This window comes from Hyperolius riggenbachi, chromosome 3, assembly GCF_040937935.1.
Source record: "Hyperolius riggenbachi isolate aHypRig1 chromosome 3, aHypRig1.pri, whole genome shotgun sequence".
Lineage (NCBI taxonomy): Eukaryota > Metazoa > Chordata > Amphibia > Anura > Hyperoliidae > Hyperolius > Hyperolius riggenbachi.
This window is the reverse complement of record NC_090648.1, coordinates 56,510,991-56,530,512: the sequence shown is the minus strand read 5'-3', so window position 1 is coordinate 56,530,512 and position 19,522 is coordinate 56,510,991. Positions and strand designations below refer to the sequence as shown.

The following is a 19,522-nucleotide window of genomic DNA, read 5'->3' as shown; positions in this document are numbered from 1 at the left end:
CTCACCAGTGTGAGAGGGCTAGTTCACACTCTGACCGCAAATTGAAACACTGCATTTCCCACACTCAGCTCATGGATAGGGACTCTCACCAATGTCTGATCTCTCATGTGTGACAAGGTCTGATTTCTGGGCAAAACATTTCCCACACTCAGAACATGAATAGGGCTTTTCACCAGTGTGAGACTTCTTATGCATGACAAAGTTTGATTTGCTCCCAAAACATTTCCCACTCTCAGAACATGAATTTGTCTTCTTGCCAGTGTGAGATCTTCCATGTACTATACGGTTTTGTTCCTGACTAAAACATTTCCCACACTCAGCACATGAATAGGGCCTCTCACCAGTGTGTGAGGGTTAGTTCATACTCTGAACCCAAATCGCGATTACAAACATGATTGCTATTTTGCATTGCAATTTTGCTGTAATTTACGTCGTATGTGAAACAGAATGTGATTCACATCTCAATCATCCCCCAAAGTGCTGCATGCAGCATGTTTGGGATTGATGCAAATTGCAAATACTGCAGTGAGAATGATCCCGTAGGGATACATTAGCAACAAGTGTGAGCCGGCCCTGACCTCTCATATGTAACAAGAATTGATTTCTGTACAAAATATTTCTCACACTCACCGCATGAATAGTGCTTCTCACCAGTGTGAGATGTCTCATGTCTGACCATCAGTGATTTGTGCCCAAGAAATTTCCCACACTCAGAACATGAATAGGGTGTATTCCCAGTGTGAAAGCCCCCATGTGAAACAAGCTCTGATTTGTGAGCAAAACATTTCCCACACTCAGCACATAAAAAGGGATTCTCAGTTGTGTGAGATCTCTCATGTGTAACAAGTTGGGAAACATTTCCCCCACTCAGCACATGAATATGGTTTCCCACCAGTGTGAGTTTTCTTATGTTTGACAAGGTTTCCTGTATCGTCAAAATATTTCCCACACTCTGAACATTTTCACAAAGACTTAAAATGAAGTAAACAGACAACCATGAAAAAGTCCTTTAATGATCTTAATTAACCATAACTTTCCTTTCATTATTCACATGACAGTATCCTCAGAAATGATCCAGTGCCATATCATCTCGATACCCGATGGATGACAGACAGACAGGGCCACACATGTCTATCCCATTCCCAGCCCTGAACTTGCTATACTAAGTATGGCAAGCCCCAGAGAAATGACATTCTTAATTCTGCTGCAAAATGGTGTTTTGCTGACTTCAAAAAAACATTTTTTTGTTTTGAAGTATTCAAAATTGATATTCTCAGAAACTACAAGATCTTTTTGAAAAAAATCTTTTTCCCCCTCTTGTTTCCAGAGTTCTCCTTAGCATAACCTGCACATGTGGTGATTCAAACATGTATGGGGGCTTTGGTATAAATCTCTAAAATCAGAATAACATGATCCGTTACAACGCAGTTCTGTGAACAGCCTCATAGAATTGCATGGGCAGTGAGCTGACAGAATTATTCTGGAACACAACTGAGCACTGTGAACTAGCCCCCAGGCAGCAAAATAAAAGAAACTAAAACAGCCTTGTTGTTAATTTGTTTTGCACTGTACATACACATGTTTATCTCATCATGTCACATGTCACCTCGGGTACCCTTTAAAGTCTGCATGCTTGGCATGCTGGGAGATATTGCCTATGGTATAAAACGGTGCTTATTAGGATCATACTATTGTAATCAAGAGAGTCAAAATGGAAACAGGCTTCCCTACTCGTTACATTATGTAATTGGATTAATGTGGTAAATGCCAGCTACCCCTTTATAAACGTACATCTCAGTCTAGAGCTCAATTGACTGAATTGGATAATATATGAAATATGTGCTTGGAATCATCTCATACAGTTATCCCACACCTCGATATTAATACCGTGATCCCTGACCTCCAAACTTGAATTAACCGGTTCAGCACCGCAGTGTCGAAAATATCATGCATCTGAGCAGCGATCACCTCCCATTCATTCGCCTATAACTTTATTGCTACTTATCACAATGAATTGATCTATATCTTGTTTTTTCCACCACTAATTAGGCTTTCTTTGGGTACTACATTTTGCTAAGAATTATTTTTTTCTAAATCCATTTTAACAGGAAGATTAAGAAAGAAATGAAAAAAATTCATTATTTCTCAGTTTTTGGCCATTATAGTTTGAAATTAATATAAGCTACCGTAATTAAAACTCATGTATTTTATTTGCCCATTTGTCCCGGTTATTACACCATTTAAACGATGTCCCTATCACAATTTATGGTGCCGATATTTCATTTAGAAATAAAGGTGCATTTTTTTTCAATTTGCGTCCATCACTATTTATAAGCTTATAATTTTAAATAATATAATAACATACTCTCTTGACATGCATATTTAAAACGTTCAGACCCTTGGGTAACTATTTATGTTGTTTTTTTTTTATTGTTTTTTTTTTTTATTTATTTTTAATAAAATATGTATGTGGGTAATTTTTGGTGTGGGAGGGAAACTCCTAATTTTAATTGTAAAATAAAAGAATTGTTTTATTAAAAATGTATGTGGGTGCAGTTTACTATTTGGCCACAAGATGGCCACAGTAAAAAAAGTCCCGGATGCGAATGATCTCGCATCCAGGAACTAAAGTACATGGAGAAGTTTCCTGGGGGGCAGAAACACTGCGCTCTCTCACTAGAAAGCGTCGGTTTTTCTGCGGGGAAGATAGATCGGTGAATGGGAATTATATTCCCATTCACTGGTCGGGGGGCTAGCGGCGGGTGCGCGCACGGGAGCGCGCCTGATCACTGTTATAAACTGTTCTTATATCACCTTGCTTCGACACCAGTAACTTCTTACAGTTACGTCTCACAGACTGGGAGATCACTTGACTCTCCACCCAGCAAGCAGGAGATAGACTTCCTCAGGCTTCTTCAAGGTTTACGTTATTTATTCAAGTAACAGAAATACAGATAGATACAGTTTATCATCTCCTGGCAAAGCAGACTTCCATGTTGCGTTACAGCGGCGTGAGTATCTTCCTACTGAAGATACCCAGGTCTTCTTGTATCTACTCTATGTTACATCTAGACTACCTATGTACAGCAGACATTATATCAGATTACAGAAAGGAAGAGCATACTTAGAGGTCCCAGTCGGCCTTGCGAGCTAGTGCGGAAGGAAGAAGCAGAATGCTCTCTCCATCGCTCCCTCCGGGTTTAATACCGACTAGGAAAGAGTTAAATATGACATCATCTTCGCCACCCCCTAGATCAGATTATTGGTGGACCCACTCATGGTGTCATCATACCCACCTACTTGATTAATAATCAATGAGGCATTTGACCTAAATGCAGGAATGTAGATGTTTAGTAAATATGGTCGATGTTTACTGTTCCTGTGGTGTACGTGGAGGTCAGAGTAGGCCGATGGCCTTCTTTTAGGAACATGTTCTCAGTATCTGCGTGTATCCTCTGCTACACGCAGACCCTGAGATGCCTCTGCCTGCATCACAAAACCTCTATTGATTTTAAAGGCATACACTGCGGACAAGCCTTTTACATAAAACTCAGGCCAAGTAACTGAGGCCTACTTAAATTCTAACAATCCCCCCTAAAACGGCTTGACCCGCAGATCCCAGCGTCTGAACCTCCCAGTACCTGGTTTCTTTCTTTTATGTTTCACTTTTCGATGTTCGTGCTCACACAACTTCTCTGCTCTCGGTGGTTACCCCTCGAAGAGAGAGAGCACGACCTCTTGGTCTTCCTGTAACCAGGCTCTCTGGGGAGGCCCTACTTCTAAATCCCTCTATACCACATGCTCAGCATTTGCGTCACTTGCGTATCACTCACAAACTTGCATGACCACAGAAAAGTGAAACTCGTTTGGTTGTTACTCAAGGGAGCAGTGCCAGGTGCCTTCTAAAAGAACGCCTTTATACAATCAGCTCCATCACAGGTACTACTAAACCTATACCCGTAACCCTGTATATCCCTTAATTTGAAAATATCGGTTCAGGAGATTGTTTATGAGGCACCAATCTCTGGACCAGGTTAATTTGTTGTACGTAATTTTAACACGCAACCTCACCTGGATAATGATGCCTAAAGTTGTCATCCCCATCCAGACGACCAGTGGGTGTAGAAAGAACTTTGGAACTGCAGAGGCCCAGTCCGAGTGTCCCTGGAACATCACCGGAACCTTTGTCCACCAGGTCAGACTGGCACTCACCTGCTCATTTTTGTGTTCTACCTCGTTAAGATCACCTGTATCATGGTGAAATCTTACCTCTAACTTAGTGTACTGTTTGTTTAACCTTTGTAACAAAATGTGGTCGTCTTGGATCAAACCCTGTTCCCCTTTGTCCCATGTCGTGTTCTCTTTCAGGATGGGAACTACCCGTGAAACTTTGCACTTTAGAGTTCTCTTAACAATTTGAGAAACAACGTCATCCAACCTGGATGACTGGATCCATATGGGATCTCCGCTCCCACAATATGTTCCCCTTGGAAAATCTCCCTTATCGGAACAATTATGAGAATATACCTTCAATGTATCATTAGACCTTATGTTAAAAAACCAAACCTTTCCTTCAGCCACCGGAACTATCGGTTGGGCTTCAGGGTGGATCTTTTGAATGGTATCTTCGCATTCTGCGTTCTTGAGCCTGCAGGCTTCTTCACTAAATTTGACTTGCCCCGGCCAACGCAGGTACTTCTGCAATAATTGCCAGCATGAGGACAACTCTACTTGCTTCACCTCCCCGTCTAGCACCAAAAAAGATTGACCTCTCAGGTCCTGGTGTGAGACACGGGTTGAGGTGGGAACTCAGGAAGTGGCGGTGCCTAAAGGAATGTTGCACCATTTCCCTTTGTTCACCCAAACATCTCGAAGCTGCCATGCAAAAGATCCTTCTCCAGAAAAATCGCTATACCTCCCCTTGTCCAATCTCAGTTGGCCAGGATCTTTAAGCATCTCCCTGACAAAATATGCCCCCAACTGTCCTGATTGGACCTCTTCCCCCCTTACGTCCTGAGGCACAATATGTACCTGAGGTCGGGAAGACTGTACTCTCTGCAATCTTTCAATTAAGAGTACCTCTTCACTTACCCACCTAGCATGAGGATAAGCGGCTGCATATGGACTGTGTAATATCGTCCCCTGTTGTGACCCGTGTAGTGTGGATGGGGTTCCCTGTGTTGGCTTTCCCTCCCCCGGGACCACTCTCCCCACCCTCTTTGTCACCTGGAAATGTGGCTTAATCTCGATTTTTACTTCTTGTTTCGAGAACCACCCACCCTCGGCTTTCCAGCCTTTACGTGTGTATAGTTGTTTCAGAGGCATTCTCTGTTGGTAGTTCCAGAGTGTGATGTTGTCCCCCGCGTCTCTTCGGCAGGAGAATTGATGCCTCCTACTCGTTCCTCTCCAATCTGGAACCATCTCACTCTGCATAACCAAGACAAGGTACACCTGAATCACACACTCCACCTTTTGCACGTACCCATTGTACTGCAATGTACCTTTTAACAAACCTTTGGATCGGTGCGTCGATTCTGGGAGTGTGGTACTCAATAGCAGATTTATACTGCCATTCAATTTCCACTGCCCGCACACCTGACCCTTCAGACCTTTCACCCCCCTTGTGCCCTGAAATTTATTTTCTCCTGGCACAAGTGCTCTTTTCCTCCGTCCCTGCATGGGTCATCTGTGCCAAGCGGAGGGAGGTGTGAAAGGATTAGTACCTTTGTCACCCAACATTAACATGCTTCGGCCTTGCATTCTCATTAACCCCTTATTATACATGAGAATGTCCTCTCTTCGTTCTCCTAGGACGGAATGGCAACCTAGGATCACCATCAGCACGGTACTCTTCATTATAAAAGCACCACCTTGGGAAAGAAAAACATTGGCAATTTGCACTATGCTTTGCTCAGTCAGTTTTTTTTTAGACGTTTTCCGATCTCAGGAACCTCGGTTTTTAGTCTCTTTCCAATTTCAGGAATCTCGTGTTTCTCCAAACTAAGATTGGCATCTGGAACCTTTCGCTTATCCGACTGACATCTCCAGCTTTGCTGCCAGCACTGCAGCTGTCTCGAGTCCATATTGCCCAACTCCTGAAATCAAAATACAAACAAATCAATTCTTATTAATGATTTGGGATTCGCCCTGCGGCTTGTACTCTTTACACTTTAAATTGATCAATATATACCGTAATTGATCTCGTTGCTTTATGGTTCTCATGAACTCTGTTTACTCTTATTGGTAGATTGGAGTTAAACTTCACCCCCCTACCTCAGTACTATCCTCAGTACTTACCTGTTTAAAATATGCTCCCGCGGACTTCACCTCTGGAAGCTCTCACCTCATTGCAGCTCACTCCACATCCCCCCCCCTATCTGTCCATGCGCGGCCGTCGCATGCACAGATTACGGATGCCACATCTGATGCTGCTTTGCAGGTGCGCCTGCAATGCTCTTACTCATTTTCGCATAAACTTATCTAGAACTTCATCGCGATACCAGCTCTGCTAGAAGTTCTGTGTGTTGTACCCTCTGATCAATGTTTGCCGTGCCACTACCTAGACTACCAAAAAAAACGGCTGCCTCCCTGTAGGAAGGAGCACTTTGCACTTAAACTGCACAGGGTGCAGGGCTAAGCATACCAGCGTCACATGCCTGTATGCAGATCCCTGAATGCCCACATGGTAGGTAGTCACATGGCAAACAGCGTACTGATACACTGTCACTCTGTACATGGCAATTCTATCATATGTATAATTGCCCCATGAACTGCGGTCAGTTTTTGTTCTTTGTGCTACAATTGATAGGAGCTGGAAAAAACATATTTGACCAATCAGTGGACGAAAAAAACCGCACAAAAAAAACAGCCCCAGCCCAGCATAGACCTCTCAGTCAAGCTCTGGCCCTGTTCACGACAAAAACCGGAAAAAAACGTTACCGCTCTGCAGCAGCGGCGACGGAAACCCGGATTGGTTAACTCCCTTTTTTCCAACTCCGGCACCCCCCTGATGCACTGTCCCCCCCTATACTCTATTGGGAACTCATGCTGCACCACCCATTAAGGTGCCCCACTTACAGGAATAATCCCGTAAGCAACTCAGTACAGACACTTTCCTGACCTGCACTGCTACGTGTGTCCCTGCACCTAGCTGGGACACTTTTCCTATCCATGCTCCTGCTAATCTTACAGTAATAGCTTGGTGCACGTATCCTGGCATTCCTTTCCATGGACTCAGGGAAAAACTCTGGGGAAATACTTCGAGAACCGAGACACACAGTAGCATGTCTCTGTATTTCTACTCCCCTCCCTTACAGCTGCTCTGCCCAGAGCCGCGAGCACAGCCTGATGTGACGTGGATCCCCCAGCCCCTCCTCCCCCCTGCCATGACGTGTGGGGGCCATGACTCTTGGGGGCGGGCTCTCTCCACTGCCGCCATTTTGAGTCCTGGACTGCCAGCTGAGATGGCTGCTCCCATAGCAGCCTCTCGTTCCTATACCTTAGGAAAAAAAACAAACTCAAACAGAACAAACATTTTTATGCATAGTTACACACAGCATCGATACATTTTACCGAGAGTCAGCCTTCCGCTACCTATACTCTCTGGGATGCTTGCCAAACTTGAGACAAACCGCGTCACAGCTGCAATGCTAAATTTTTACATCTTAGCATCACCCAGGAACGTAGAAACCTCTCCTCACAAATCATCTGCAGCATATCTCCGCCATAACCCAGAACTACTCAAGCGCACAACGTAACTCTAAACCATAATAACAGCTAATACTTCTGAGACGCACATTTATCAGTCTGACATGACTACAACATTAAACCTATATCTACATTTAGAACTTTCAGCGGCCCTGACTGGAACTAGATAAGCTTGCACCTCTCACTACGCTATCCACTACGGACAGAGAGGAAAAAAAACACGCTGATCGGCTCTGGAAAAACGCCAGCTCACCGAAGAAAAAACGTACTTCTAAGTTTTACAACTGTCTCAACTCCCCTCTCCTGTCTACTCAGCTATCTCTCTCTTTCTTCTCTCCCCTCTCTCCCCCCTCCACCTGCTCGACAGCCGCCCCCCCCCCCCTATCTCTTCCGCGGGGCGCTCTCTGCTAGGCTAAAACACAGCTGGCATCACTCCCAGTCTCTGGACGGGGAGAAAGAAAAACAAAACCAACATAGAAGAAGGAACAAAACAAAAAATAAAGCACGCAGCCTCCACGCTGCAATTAACACAGAATGTACATATGACCACATTATCCTCTCCTTGTTATAACACCAAATACAACACAGATAACGCCATATAACAACGTAAATCAAACTTGCCTGAGAGGACTTCGTACGCCTGCCAATTCGACCAGCTTGTGGCAACTCCACGAAACTGAGTGGATCCCTGGAACTACTGAGCGTCATCTCTGTGTACCCACACTGGCTCAGCGGATCGATCTCCAGCGGCAGCTGCCAGCCGGCCTCGGAGCCTTTCATTCACCTGCGATCCGGTTTAGGCTATGACTGCATGCACTTACAGTCAAAGTTTAACATCTACGAGTTTCGCCGCTGGTTTCCTCGAATTGCAGCCCGTGTGCTCGCTTGGCTCACGCAATGCACACTCCCCACACCACTTATCAGTCTCAGCTTGATAAGCTTTACAGTCCGCGTCTATTCCGCTTGTTTTGCTGTGGAATATCTTGAAAACTTCTTCTTCGGCCCCCGGCCCCTGTCTGCCTGTTTTGCTAGGCAGGGAAGGGTTTCAGCGCCACTGTTATAAACTGTTCTTATATCACCTTGCTTCGACACCAGTAACTTCTTACAGTTACGTCTCACAGACTGGGAGATCACTTGACTCTCCACCCAGCAAGCAGGAGATAGACTTCCTCAGGCTTCTTCAAGGTTTACGTTATTTATTCAAGTAACAGAAATACAGATAGATACAGTTTATCATCTCCTGGCAAAGCAGACTTCCATGTTGCGTTACAGCGGCGTGAGTATCTTCCTACTGAAGATACCCAGGTCTTCTTGTATCGCGCGCACCATGCGGCAGAAGCAGCAGTGCCTATCTGGACAAGGAAGCTCGTCCAGATAGGCCGAACTGGTTAACTTATTTGTAACTTGCTCATATGCTGATATAGCTTACAGTGTTTTCATCACTGTGAGGTTACAGGAGCAGTAGATCCTCATGATGTATTCATCTGCCACAAACGTAATATATTGATCTGGACCAGGAGTACCATGCCAGGCTTTTGTAGGTGAAATGTTGAGCTGTTGGTTTTCCGTGTCTTCAAAGAATGTGGAATGGCCAAAAAGGTAGGAGTCACTGCTGCCCTCATAGTATTACATATCTACATAAATAAACTTATAGTCGACATCCGCAACTGACAGCAGAAATACAAATCAAAATTTCTGGTAAATGAAATGTCTATTTCCACTGCCAGGGAACATGATTACACAACACAAATATGTTCACAACATATAGCCCCCAGGCAGTTTGGAATCTTAATTTTAATCTTGAGCAATGGCCTCTCATGTTTCTGTGGTTGGAAGTGGGAGATAGAGAGGGCAGAGTGGATTCCAAATAGCCTTACAGGTGTCACAGACTATCAAGCAAATAGTTGACTTCTCCAGGGGAAAAGGTAGCAGAAAAAAGGGCACCGGCAGCTAGTGGACGAAAAGGGCGCCGCCAGTAGACTCTAATGCAATTATCGTTAATATGGTAAAAGCAGAAAAAAATATAAAAATAAAAATAAAAATGTATACTTTTACAGCCCATGTGCTAACTCTCTATCCTCACTGAGAGATCCCCAGCCCATTTGCCTATTGTCATGCTGTGTTAGTAGCTCTGTACAGAGCGTTCCAGCGTTACTGGGCAACAGATCTGCGACTTCCTGGAACGAGTGACGTCACTTCCTCCCCGCTTCTGTGCTCAGTCCCCGGCTCGGCTAAGTGGGACAAGGTGTATCCGGGCTTTGTACGCTGTGCCGGCCGCATCTTAAACAGGTGAGACCTGTCTTGTCGGTATAAACTACTGCTGTGTGAAGGACTCAGAGCGCCTCTTCCTTTTTCTTTTTAAAGCAGAAAAAGGGCACCCGATAAATATCATTAACAACATTAGAACATTAAAGTTTTTGAAGTATGTTATGATTTTAGAAGATGGAAACGTTATAGTTTTTGTCATATTATCTTGTTTGTATGTACAGATTTTACGTTATCAAATATATTATCATTTCTATGTGTAAAAGCAAAGGGTGTTTCTGCAGCTGGACCTGCCGCTGGAAGGTAAGGATGTTACAGCGCGTAACCTTAAATGCGGGTGGTCCTGTGAAGTATTGTGAATGCGATACTTCACTAGTGGCTGCTAACATAGTTACTGTAACTATGTTAATTAACCGGTTCACTCCCAAGGGTTTTTACCCTAACGGACCAGAGCAATTTTCACTTGTCAGTGCTCTTCCCTTTTATTCCCTAATAACTTTATGACTACTTATCACAACAAATTGATCTATACCTTATTTTTTTCGCCACCAATTAGGCTTTCTGAGGGTAGTACATTTTGCTAAGAATTATTTTATTCTAAATGTGTTTTAATGGGAGAAATAAGAAAATAATGGAAAAAATTCATTATTTCTCAGTTTTTGGACATTATAGTTTCTAAAATTAAACATTCTCCTGTGGATAAAACCAACACATTTTATTAGCCCAGTTGTCCCGATTATTAAACTGTTTAAATTATGTCCCTATCACAATGTATGGCGACAATATATTATTTTGAAATATAGGAGTTATTTTTCCGTTTTTTTTGTTTTTGTTTTTTTTCTCCGGTCCATAATTACAAGACCCTATGCAGCAAAGTAAAAGTAATTTTCCCTAATAAAATATAGATGAAAAAAAATCTGAGTTCCTAAGGCAACTATCTATGTATTTTTTTTTAAACCAATTTTTTTTTACAAGTGTTTGTTTTTTTGTATTTTGTGGAAGTATGTATGTGCCTGTATGTGTAATTTTACTTTTGGGCCACAAGATGGCGCTAGTAAACACTTTCCCGTTATAGGAAGTGTTCACTTTTTCTTTTTTCTACATTTAACAACACTGTGACTGTTTCCTGTTTTTATGAATGGACATGGCCGCTGATCGCGTTCACGTCCATTCATTCAAGGCATTGCGATTGGGTAGAGGACCACTCGGTCCTCTTCCCCAATGGCTGAACACAGAATCCCAATGGAAATGGCGGCGGGAGTGTTGTACACACGTGCGGAGCGGCGGTGGCACCTAGTGAAGTATCGCGGTTGTGACACTTCACAGGACCACCCGCCTTTTAAGTTACATGCGTTGCTATGAAACTAAGGAAGGCATGCTCCTTCAAATCACTGATTGCTGCTATGTAAAGCGTGCATATCGGCCGCTCTTCTGTTTAACAAGCGCTCTATCACATTAAGCTGCACTGATTTAGCACCACAGATTAATGAATTGAGCCCATTGTCCTTTTTATCTCACCAACCTAGATATAGACATCTGCATATATTCCTTGAATTTATTAGGGTTGTTTGAGCAAATCAGGGAACGGTGTACAAGATGTGAAAAATAAGTAATAATGGTTAAGCCTCCGAAAAGTACACTAGCTCTCAGTGAGCAGATTGTTTTTATGCAAATGTATATCGGTAGCTCTGTTGCATTATACGATGGGGTTGATTCGCTATCACTACAGCTCCCCCTACTGTACACTTAGGGTGCCTTATCAGAGTTAACGTGCCTCATCAGAGTTAACGTGCCTTATCAGAGTTAGCAAGCCTTGTCCGAGTTAATGTGCCTTATCACAGCCAGCGTGGCTTATCAGAGTAGCATAGCGAGCCTTGTCAGAGTTAATGTGCCTTATCACAGTCAGCGTGGCTTATCAGAGCAGTATAGCGATCCCTACAAACTTATTCCTGTCTAAAAGCTTGTGAAAAAAATTGCAACGCTTTCAGACTGTTTGCCCCCCATTTCCTGGTTAACGCAATGTGTCAAAATGTATGCAATTGTGCAGTGTGATGAGATGCAGTAGGGGCATCATACTGTACTAAAATCGCATCACACCTGGACCCGTTTTTCTCCTGCGTTTCCATCTAGGAGATAGTTTTTAATCTTCTCTATAAAATAACTTTTCACCACTTTGCAATTGAAAATGTACCAAAAAGAGGGCAAGAAAGTACAATACAATTATTTTGAGTATTTTCTTACTTGCTGGGATTTAAAAAGGTATAATGTAGACAAGGTGTGAACATATTGCCTAGGAGAAAACGCAGGAGAAAAAGTGGGGGCCCATGTGTGAAACTAACCTAAAACATTATAGGCCCATGTGTGAAACTAGCCTAAAACTTTTGTTTTAATACTGTATGTACTCAAAATAAAGTCAATCTCAGGCATAACCTGAACCCTAACTAGTTCTGTATATCAACGTACAAGTATCATTAACCACTTTACCCCATTTCTCCGTCCCTTCATCCTTTCACCCTCAGGGATGGAGAAATCCGCACCTCTCGCCGCTCCCGCCGCTGTCCGTGCTCCCGCTCACTCGTCCGCGTGTGCCGTGCACGCCGCAGCCCGCTCGCCCGGAGATCAATGAACGGGAAAAACCTTTCCCGTTCGTTGATCTAACCCCCCGCAATGATCAGCTGCTTCTACAAGATCATTGTAAGAAAAAAAATAACAGTTTCCCAGCCTCCTAACCCTTCCTGCAAGCATACTTCCTGCAGGTCGCATAAACAAAAACTTACTGTGGCCAAATAGTAAAACTACACCCTAAAGCATTTTTCATATACAAATATATTAGTTATACACTAAAAATTAACTCATTACCTCCCACACTTCACAATTTTTATTTTTTTTGTAATTAAAAAAAAAATCACAATTAAAAAAAATACATAAATAGTTAACTTAGGGAGTGAACTTTTTAAATATTTATGTCAAGAGGGTATAACACTGTTACTTTATAATTAGGGATGGACGCACAACTGAAAAAAAATGCACCTTTATTTCCAAATAAAATATTGGCGCCAAACATTGTGATAGGGACATAATTTCAACAGTTTTATAACCGGGACAAAAGGGCAAATACATTTCATGGGTTTTAATTACAGTAGCATGCATTATTTAAAAACTATAAAGGCCGAAAACTGAAAAATAATACATTCTTTCCCACATTTTTTCCTATTTTCCCATTAAAACACATTTAGAATAAAATAATTCTTGGCATAATGTCCCACCTAAAGAAAGCCTAATTGGTGGCAAAAAGAACAAGATATAGTTCATTTCATTGTGATAAGTAATTATAACGTTATAGACAAATGAATGGAAGGAGCGCTGAAAGGTGAAAATTGCTCTGGTGCTCAAGGGGTAAAACCCCTCAGTGGTGAAGTGGTTAATATTCTATACACATATTGCCATGCCATGTCCCCAAATATTGGCCCCAGTGTTTTACTTTAAATCCCAAGCATTGCCCCAACCCTGTCATCCATATATCCTTACATATTTATGTACAGTGAAACTGGGGCTATCACAATTGCAGGAAACTGGGGCTATCACAATTACTCAATCAATGGAGCATATAGGAAGATCAGTACAATGTTTAGGGCCACTCTCCCTTCCTCAGAGCCCTAAAACATTTTTGTATGTTCTGTTGATTGAATTAATGGGAGAACCCAGTTTGGTGAGTCCTGCTTTGGTGTATTATTTAATAGAGGATGCTTTTGCAATCAGTCTAAAAGGCACATTTTATACAACATCCAGCACAGAAAAATACTAAAGAAATTACAGGTTTTATTAAAATACATTTAAAACACAAGTAATCAGATTAAAACTTATGCAAACGTTTAACTATCCCACCACCATTAGTCAATAAGGGACCAAAATATTATTTCAACTCTAAAATGACATCATTTTTTAAAACCATTTAATCACACACATAATCCTAATAATAATAATCCTAACATTTGTATAGCACTTTTCTCCTGTTAGACTCAAAGTGCTCAATAGCTGCAGCCACTAAGGCACAAGGCAGGAGCATAGCTAGAAATCACTGGTCCTCCCTGTGAAGAATTGAATGCCCCTCCCCCTTTGGGGTCCGCTTGGGGCCATTTTGGGGGGCACGAGGGGTTGCCGCATGAGGGGAGAGCATTGGCCCCCACATCAGTGGGGGGGGGCACAATCCCTCCCTCACCTTGGGCTCTCACCTCAGCGCTCCCCCTCCAGTATAAATCCAGTATAAAGCATACTATGCTTCCACCGTGGAGGTCCGATGTCTGACACTACTTACTGATAAACAGGAAGTAGCGTGTGGCACTTAGATATCAGACCTCCGCTGTGGAAGCATTTTATGCTTGTGTTCCTGCCCGCCGCTACTCCTACCACTGATTTATACTGGAGGGGGGGAGCCAGAAGTGAGGGAGGGGAAAGTGTACCCTATCCCTACTGATGTGGGGGCCAATGCTCTCTCCTCATTCTGTGACACCTCCTGCTCCCCAAAATGGCCCTGCACAGGCCCCAGAGGTGTCCCGCCCCCCCCCCATACATGCAGGGTTTGTAGCCCCTATTTTTACGCCACTGGTGCAAGGGGCGACCCTGCAGTGTTAGGAAGTCATGCTCAAGTACTTCTTTCTGAATAGGTACAAACCATAGCCAGGATTTGAACCCTGGTCTCCCATGTCAAAGGCACATTCAGTGAATGCAGACAACAGATTGGAAGAGATAGTTACATATCAAAAAAGAACAATCTCAGGAAAAATTAAAACATTGAAAATCAGTGTGTACACATACTTATAAGGAGTACAATTCTCCCAGATTGAAAAGAAATATATTTTTTTCCTGTGTTAATTGTAGCTAGTCCATCTCATCATAGGGGATTCCCCTATGAGGAAATGGATTAGTCCAAATCCTGCCAAATCTGTTAGTCTTTTAGAATCTAATGTAAGTGACGGAGAAATAAGAAAAAAGTAAATGATAAGGTATTTTACACTTGTAAATGTACATTTTATAAATATACATACACCTGGATTCTGATTTATACATTTTTGTAAATCACAAACATAAAGCATTAATTAAATGGATATCCTTCTATTATTACAGTCCATTGTGCAAAAAATGTACAAGTATATTTAAAAATGTGTCAGATGTTAGTGTACCAGCAGATCACAGTTTGCTTCATCTTCAGTTTTCTTGATAAATCACCAAAAAAAACAATATACTCTCTGTATGTCCATGGTTTCTGAAGCTATATGCTGTATATACTCGAGTATAAGTCCTAGAAATGTAGGTCTGATTTACTTCAAAAAAGTATACGGGTCGACTTATACATAAGTCACTGGCAACACTGAGAAATGTGTGTACTATTAGTGACATTCCCATTTGCAATTTACCCAGTGCTAAATGACACTTTCTTGATAAAGGAAATGCCAAGACAAAACAGGTCTGAAAGTCCCGGCCACAACAATTAACAAGGAAAGGGGAGGGGGAAATACTGGACTGCATAAAAGGGAGAGAATCATTTCTGCACTTGGGGGCCTGGAGAAGGTATTGGCTTCACTTAAGGGACAGGAGGGGTTAATGGCTACAATACAGTACGCAATGTTGTCATTAATCCCTCCTCATACCCAGACTCCCCAATCCTGATCCCCAAGTGCAGCCATTAACTTTCCTGGGTAGACTTCTACTCGAGGCAATAAAAAAAATTCCAGCTTAAGAAGGTTGAATATTGGAGTCGACTTATACAAGAGGTCAAGTTGTATTCAAGTATGTATGGTAAGCTTCCAAAATATATACAGCTTATTCCCCGGTATCTGACACCAGTGGGGATCGCCTGATACCAGATTTATGTGCTTGTCGGTTGCTTGAGCAACTGGCCCAACAAGCACAGACCTCCCCCCATTCTGGATAATGGGGACTCTACTGTGTGTGAATAATAATGAATCTTTAATGCTTATCGAACATCCTAATCCTGTGATGCTACAACAAAATGCTTATTAAAAACAGTTTACAGGCTGACATCCACTCGCTCATGTATCTTCTGATGACTTCTCAGATGTGACTGTTGTGTGAAGCTCTTGCCACATTGTGAGCAGCAAAATGGCTTTTCTCCTGTGTGAGTTCTCTGATGCTGAATAAGATGTCCCTTCTGTGGGAAGCATTTGTCACACTCTGTACATTTATATGGCTTCTCTCCAGTGTGAATCCGGATATGATTATTGAACAGTTGTTGAGTGCTGAAGGACTTCTCACATTCAGAGCAAGGAAATGGATTCCCTCCAGTGTGATTCCTCTGGTGAGCTATGAGGGTTGATTTTCTGGTAAAACTTTTTCGGCATTTAGAGCAGGAAAATGGCTTCTCTCCTGTATGGATCACCTGATGAGCCACAAGGTTTGATTTAAAAGTAAAACATTTTCCACACTCCGAGCAGGAATACTGCTTCTCTCCTGTGTGTATCATCTGGTGTGCTATGAGGGTTGATTTCCTAGTGAAAGATTTTTCACATTCTGAGCAAGAAAACTGTTGTTTCTCTCCAGTGTGAATCCTCTGATGGGTTTTAAGAATTACTTTTGAGCTGTAATATTTCCCACATTCCAAGCAAGGGAATAGCTTCCCTCCAGAGTGGATCACCTGGTGTATTTTAAGGGCTGACTTTTCAGTGAAAGATGTATCACATTCTGAGCAGGAAAATGGCTTCTCTCCTGTATGAATCCTCTGATGGGTCATGAGGCGTGTCTTGTCAATAAAACATTTCTCACATTCAGAGGAAGAAAATGGCTTCTCTTCAGTGTGGATTCTCTGGTGTATTTTAAGGTTTGACTTTTTAGTGAAATGTTTCCCACACTTTGAGCAGAAAAATGGCCTCTCCCCACTGTGACTTCTCTGGTGCTCAAGAAGCAGTGATGGATAACTGAAGCTTTTCCCACACTCTGAGCACTGATGTGGCTTATCTCCTCTGTGACTCATCATGTGCTGCTGGAGATCCATTTTGTTGTAAAATATTCACAGAGTTGAGCAGAATTGAGGTTTGTAACCCACCTGCAATTAAAAGTATTATATGTCATTATTCCTATATTCCCAGAAGCTCGGACAGTGTATCAAACAATAAATAGATTTATAATTTATAAACAACACAGATATAAAGGGCACATTTATGGTTGCTGCTAAGAAAGAAAAAAGTCTGACACAGTTACGTAGTTATATGGGTTGAAAAAAAGTCTACATACATTGTACATTCGAGTGCAGGCCATCTCGGCCGAATGACGGTTCTCTCTGCTGCTGCTGCTAAACTCCCTGGCGGTATTAAATACTATTCCCCCTCCCAGTTGTCGCAACTCGGAGGGAGATGTAATTCGGAGTCTGGCAACCATTGGTGAACATACTACAAATCCATTTATTAAAAGAAAAAAAAACGACACTGATGTACGTGGCACCACTAGTGATATGAATAGCTTTAAGTAAAAACATTTTTTTATTTGTAGGCTTGTTTGATCCATATGGAGATTAAAAGACCACTATAACATTTGAAATACATTAGTAAATATACTGTACATATAAAAGGTGCATTTGTCAAAGAGTAAAAATGCACTGTGAATGACTTTTTCCTATGTACCTGTCACTTAGGCAGGGTTCTCTCATGTAATGTAAAATGCAATTTTGTGTCAATGAGATCACTGCATGCAAAGTGTAAGTCAATGGAGATTCACATTTATATATAAACATTGTAAAATTGCTTTCACATCTTTGTATGCGTAAGAAAAAATCATTACATCTTCCAGCACAAATTCACACTGTGCATGCAATTTCTCATTGACTTTAATTAGTTACTGGGAAAGAATACAGACAAATGTGCATATTAGTGTCTGGAAAATGTATACGCAAAGAGCGTTTGCAGTTTCCACGCTGATGAGTTTTAAAGGACCACTCCAACGAAAAAAGTAAGAAGTTAAAATCTGACAGAATTGACAGGGTTTGAACTAGTAATTCTTCTCATGGGGGATTCTCAGGGTCTTCTTTGTTTTCAAAAGCATTTCCTGAACAGCAGTTGCTAAGTCTAACTGAAAAAATAGTGTGCAAGTGAGTAGGCAGGCTGGCTGGTATCTTACTATTTTGTCAGCAATTCAAGAAATGCTTTTAAATTTTTTTAAAAACAAAGAAAATCCTGAGAATCCCCCATGAGGAGATGGACTAGTCCAAAACTTACTTTTTTCAAGGGAATGTTCGTTTAAGGAGCCCACAAATAATCAAATCCTTTTTTGTCCAATCTTACCATTTCTATGTAATATAAAGGACTGTCTAAAGTATCCATTCAGTATAGTCACACAGTTTACTCTTCTGCTACATAGATTTGGTAAGATTGGTGGTCACCAAGTACATTGGTGGCCACCATTACAGAAGGCATTATTTATTATCTGACAGATCTGAAACTCTCACCAACAGGTTTTGGATTTGTCTGTGTCCTCATGGCTTTTCTCAGGATTTCCTTTATTTTCAAATGCATTCCCTCAATAGAAGTGCAGTGAAGCAGTTAATTTTGCGCACACATTGCCTGTGTATAAAATTGGGCCCAGCCGCGGACAGAAATGTAGATTTTCAGCTATCATATATCAAGTGATTGATTGAGCAGAGGGGTTCTGTTATTTTATAACCAAACTCCAACTGACTGAGCAGCATGTAGTGGGGTGCACAATTGGTACCAGGGTAGACGAGTAATGTTACCGACTATGGTGCTCAGCTATAGTAATTAGTGATTGGTGTAGTTAGATGAGGCTTAGTGTTAGGGAATAGGCTTAGAGGTTAGTGTTTGGCTTAGCAATAGTCCAGAGGGATTTGGTTAGAAGTTAGGGTTAGGCATAGATAAAGAAGTAATAGGGAATAGGGTAGAGAGAGGCTTGATTTGTTAGTGTTAGGAGGTTAGAGTTTATTTAACATTAGCAAGTATTAGAGACACCTAAGCAATAGCACCATGCAAATTACTGGCGCTAAACTGATATTATAAAATCATTAAAGATATTTAAAGTAATGGCAATTATGATGCCCGAATTTATTCACACCACTTTACACACGACACCACTTTTATATATATGCCTAGCGTACTATCAGAATAGTGTGCCATGAGTAGGCTACTTGGCATCTTTGCATATGTCCTTGCCAGAGAGTGCTTTTATGAACAATAAAAGAAACTGTGAAATTTCCCTAATGAGAGATGTACTAGTCTAAAACCTGTCTGTAAGATGTTCAGAGTTGTCAGATTCATAATATGTACTGTATGTGGCCCTGGGACAATAATATATCTTACATTTTGTGTCAAAGACGTCATCCCACCCAGTGGGCTAAATAACCATTCACTTCCTTTGATGAGTCCTTCTCCTTTAAGTTTTTAATTGATTTCGGATCTTTAAAAGAGCAACAGTACTTAACCACACCCTTTGCCTGTAACTACAATAAACCAGCTCTTTTGTGTTACTATCATAAGGTCAATCACGTCTGTTCAAATGTGACTAAGTTCATAAACTTCTTAATATTTAA

The 19,522-nt window shown here is 41.8% G+C and overlaps 2 pseudogenes; both read right to left on the bottom strand.

Moving 5' to 3' along the window:
- Positions 1 to 12,461, bottom strand: part of LOC137562109 (zinc finger protein 208-like) — a 250,675-nt pseudogene extending 238,214 nt beyond the window's left edge.
- Positions 12,462 to 16,000: 3,539 nt separating this feature from the next.
- Positions 16,001 to 19,522, bottom strand: part of LOC137562108 (zinc finger protein 850-like) — a 44,737-nt pseudogene continuing 41,215 nt past the window's right edge.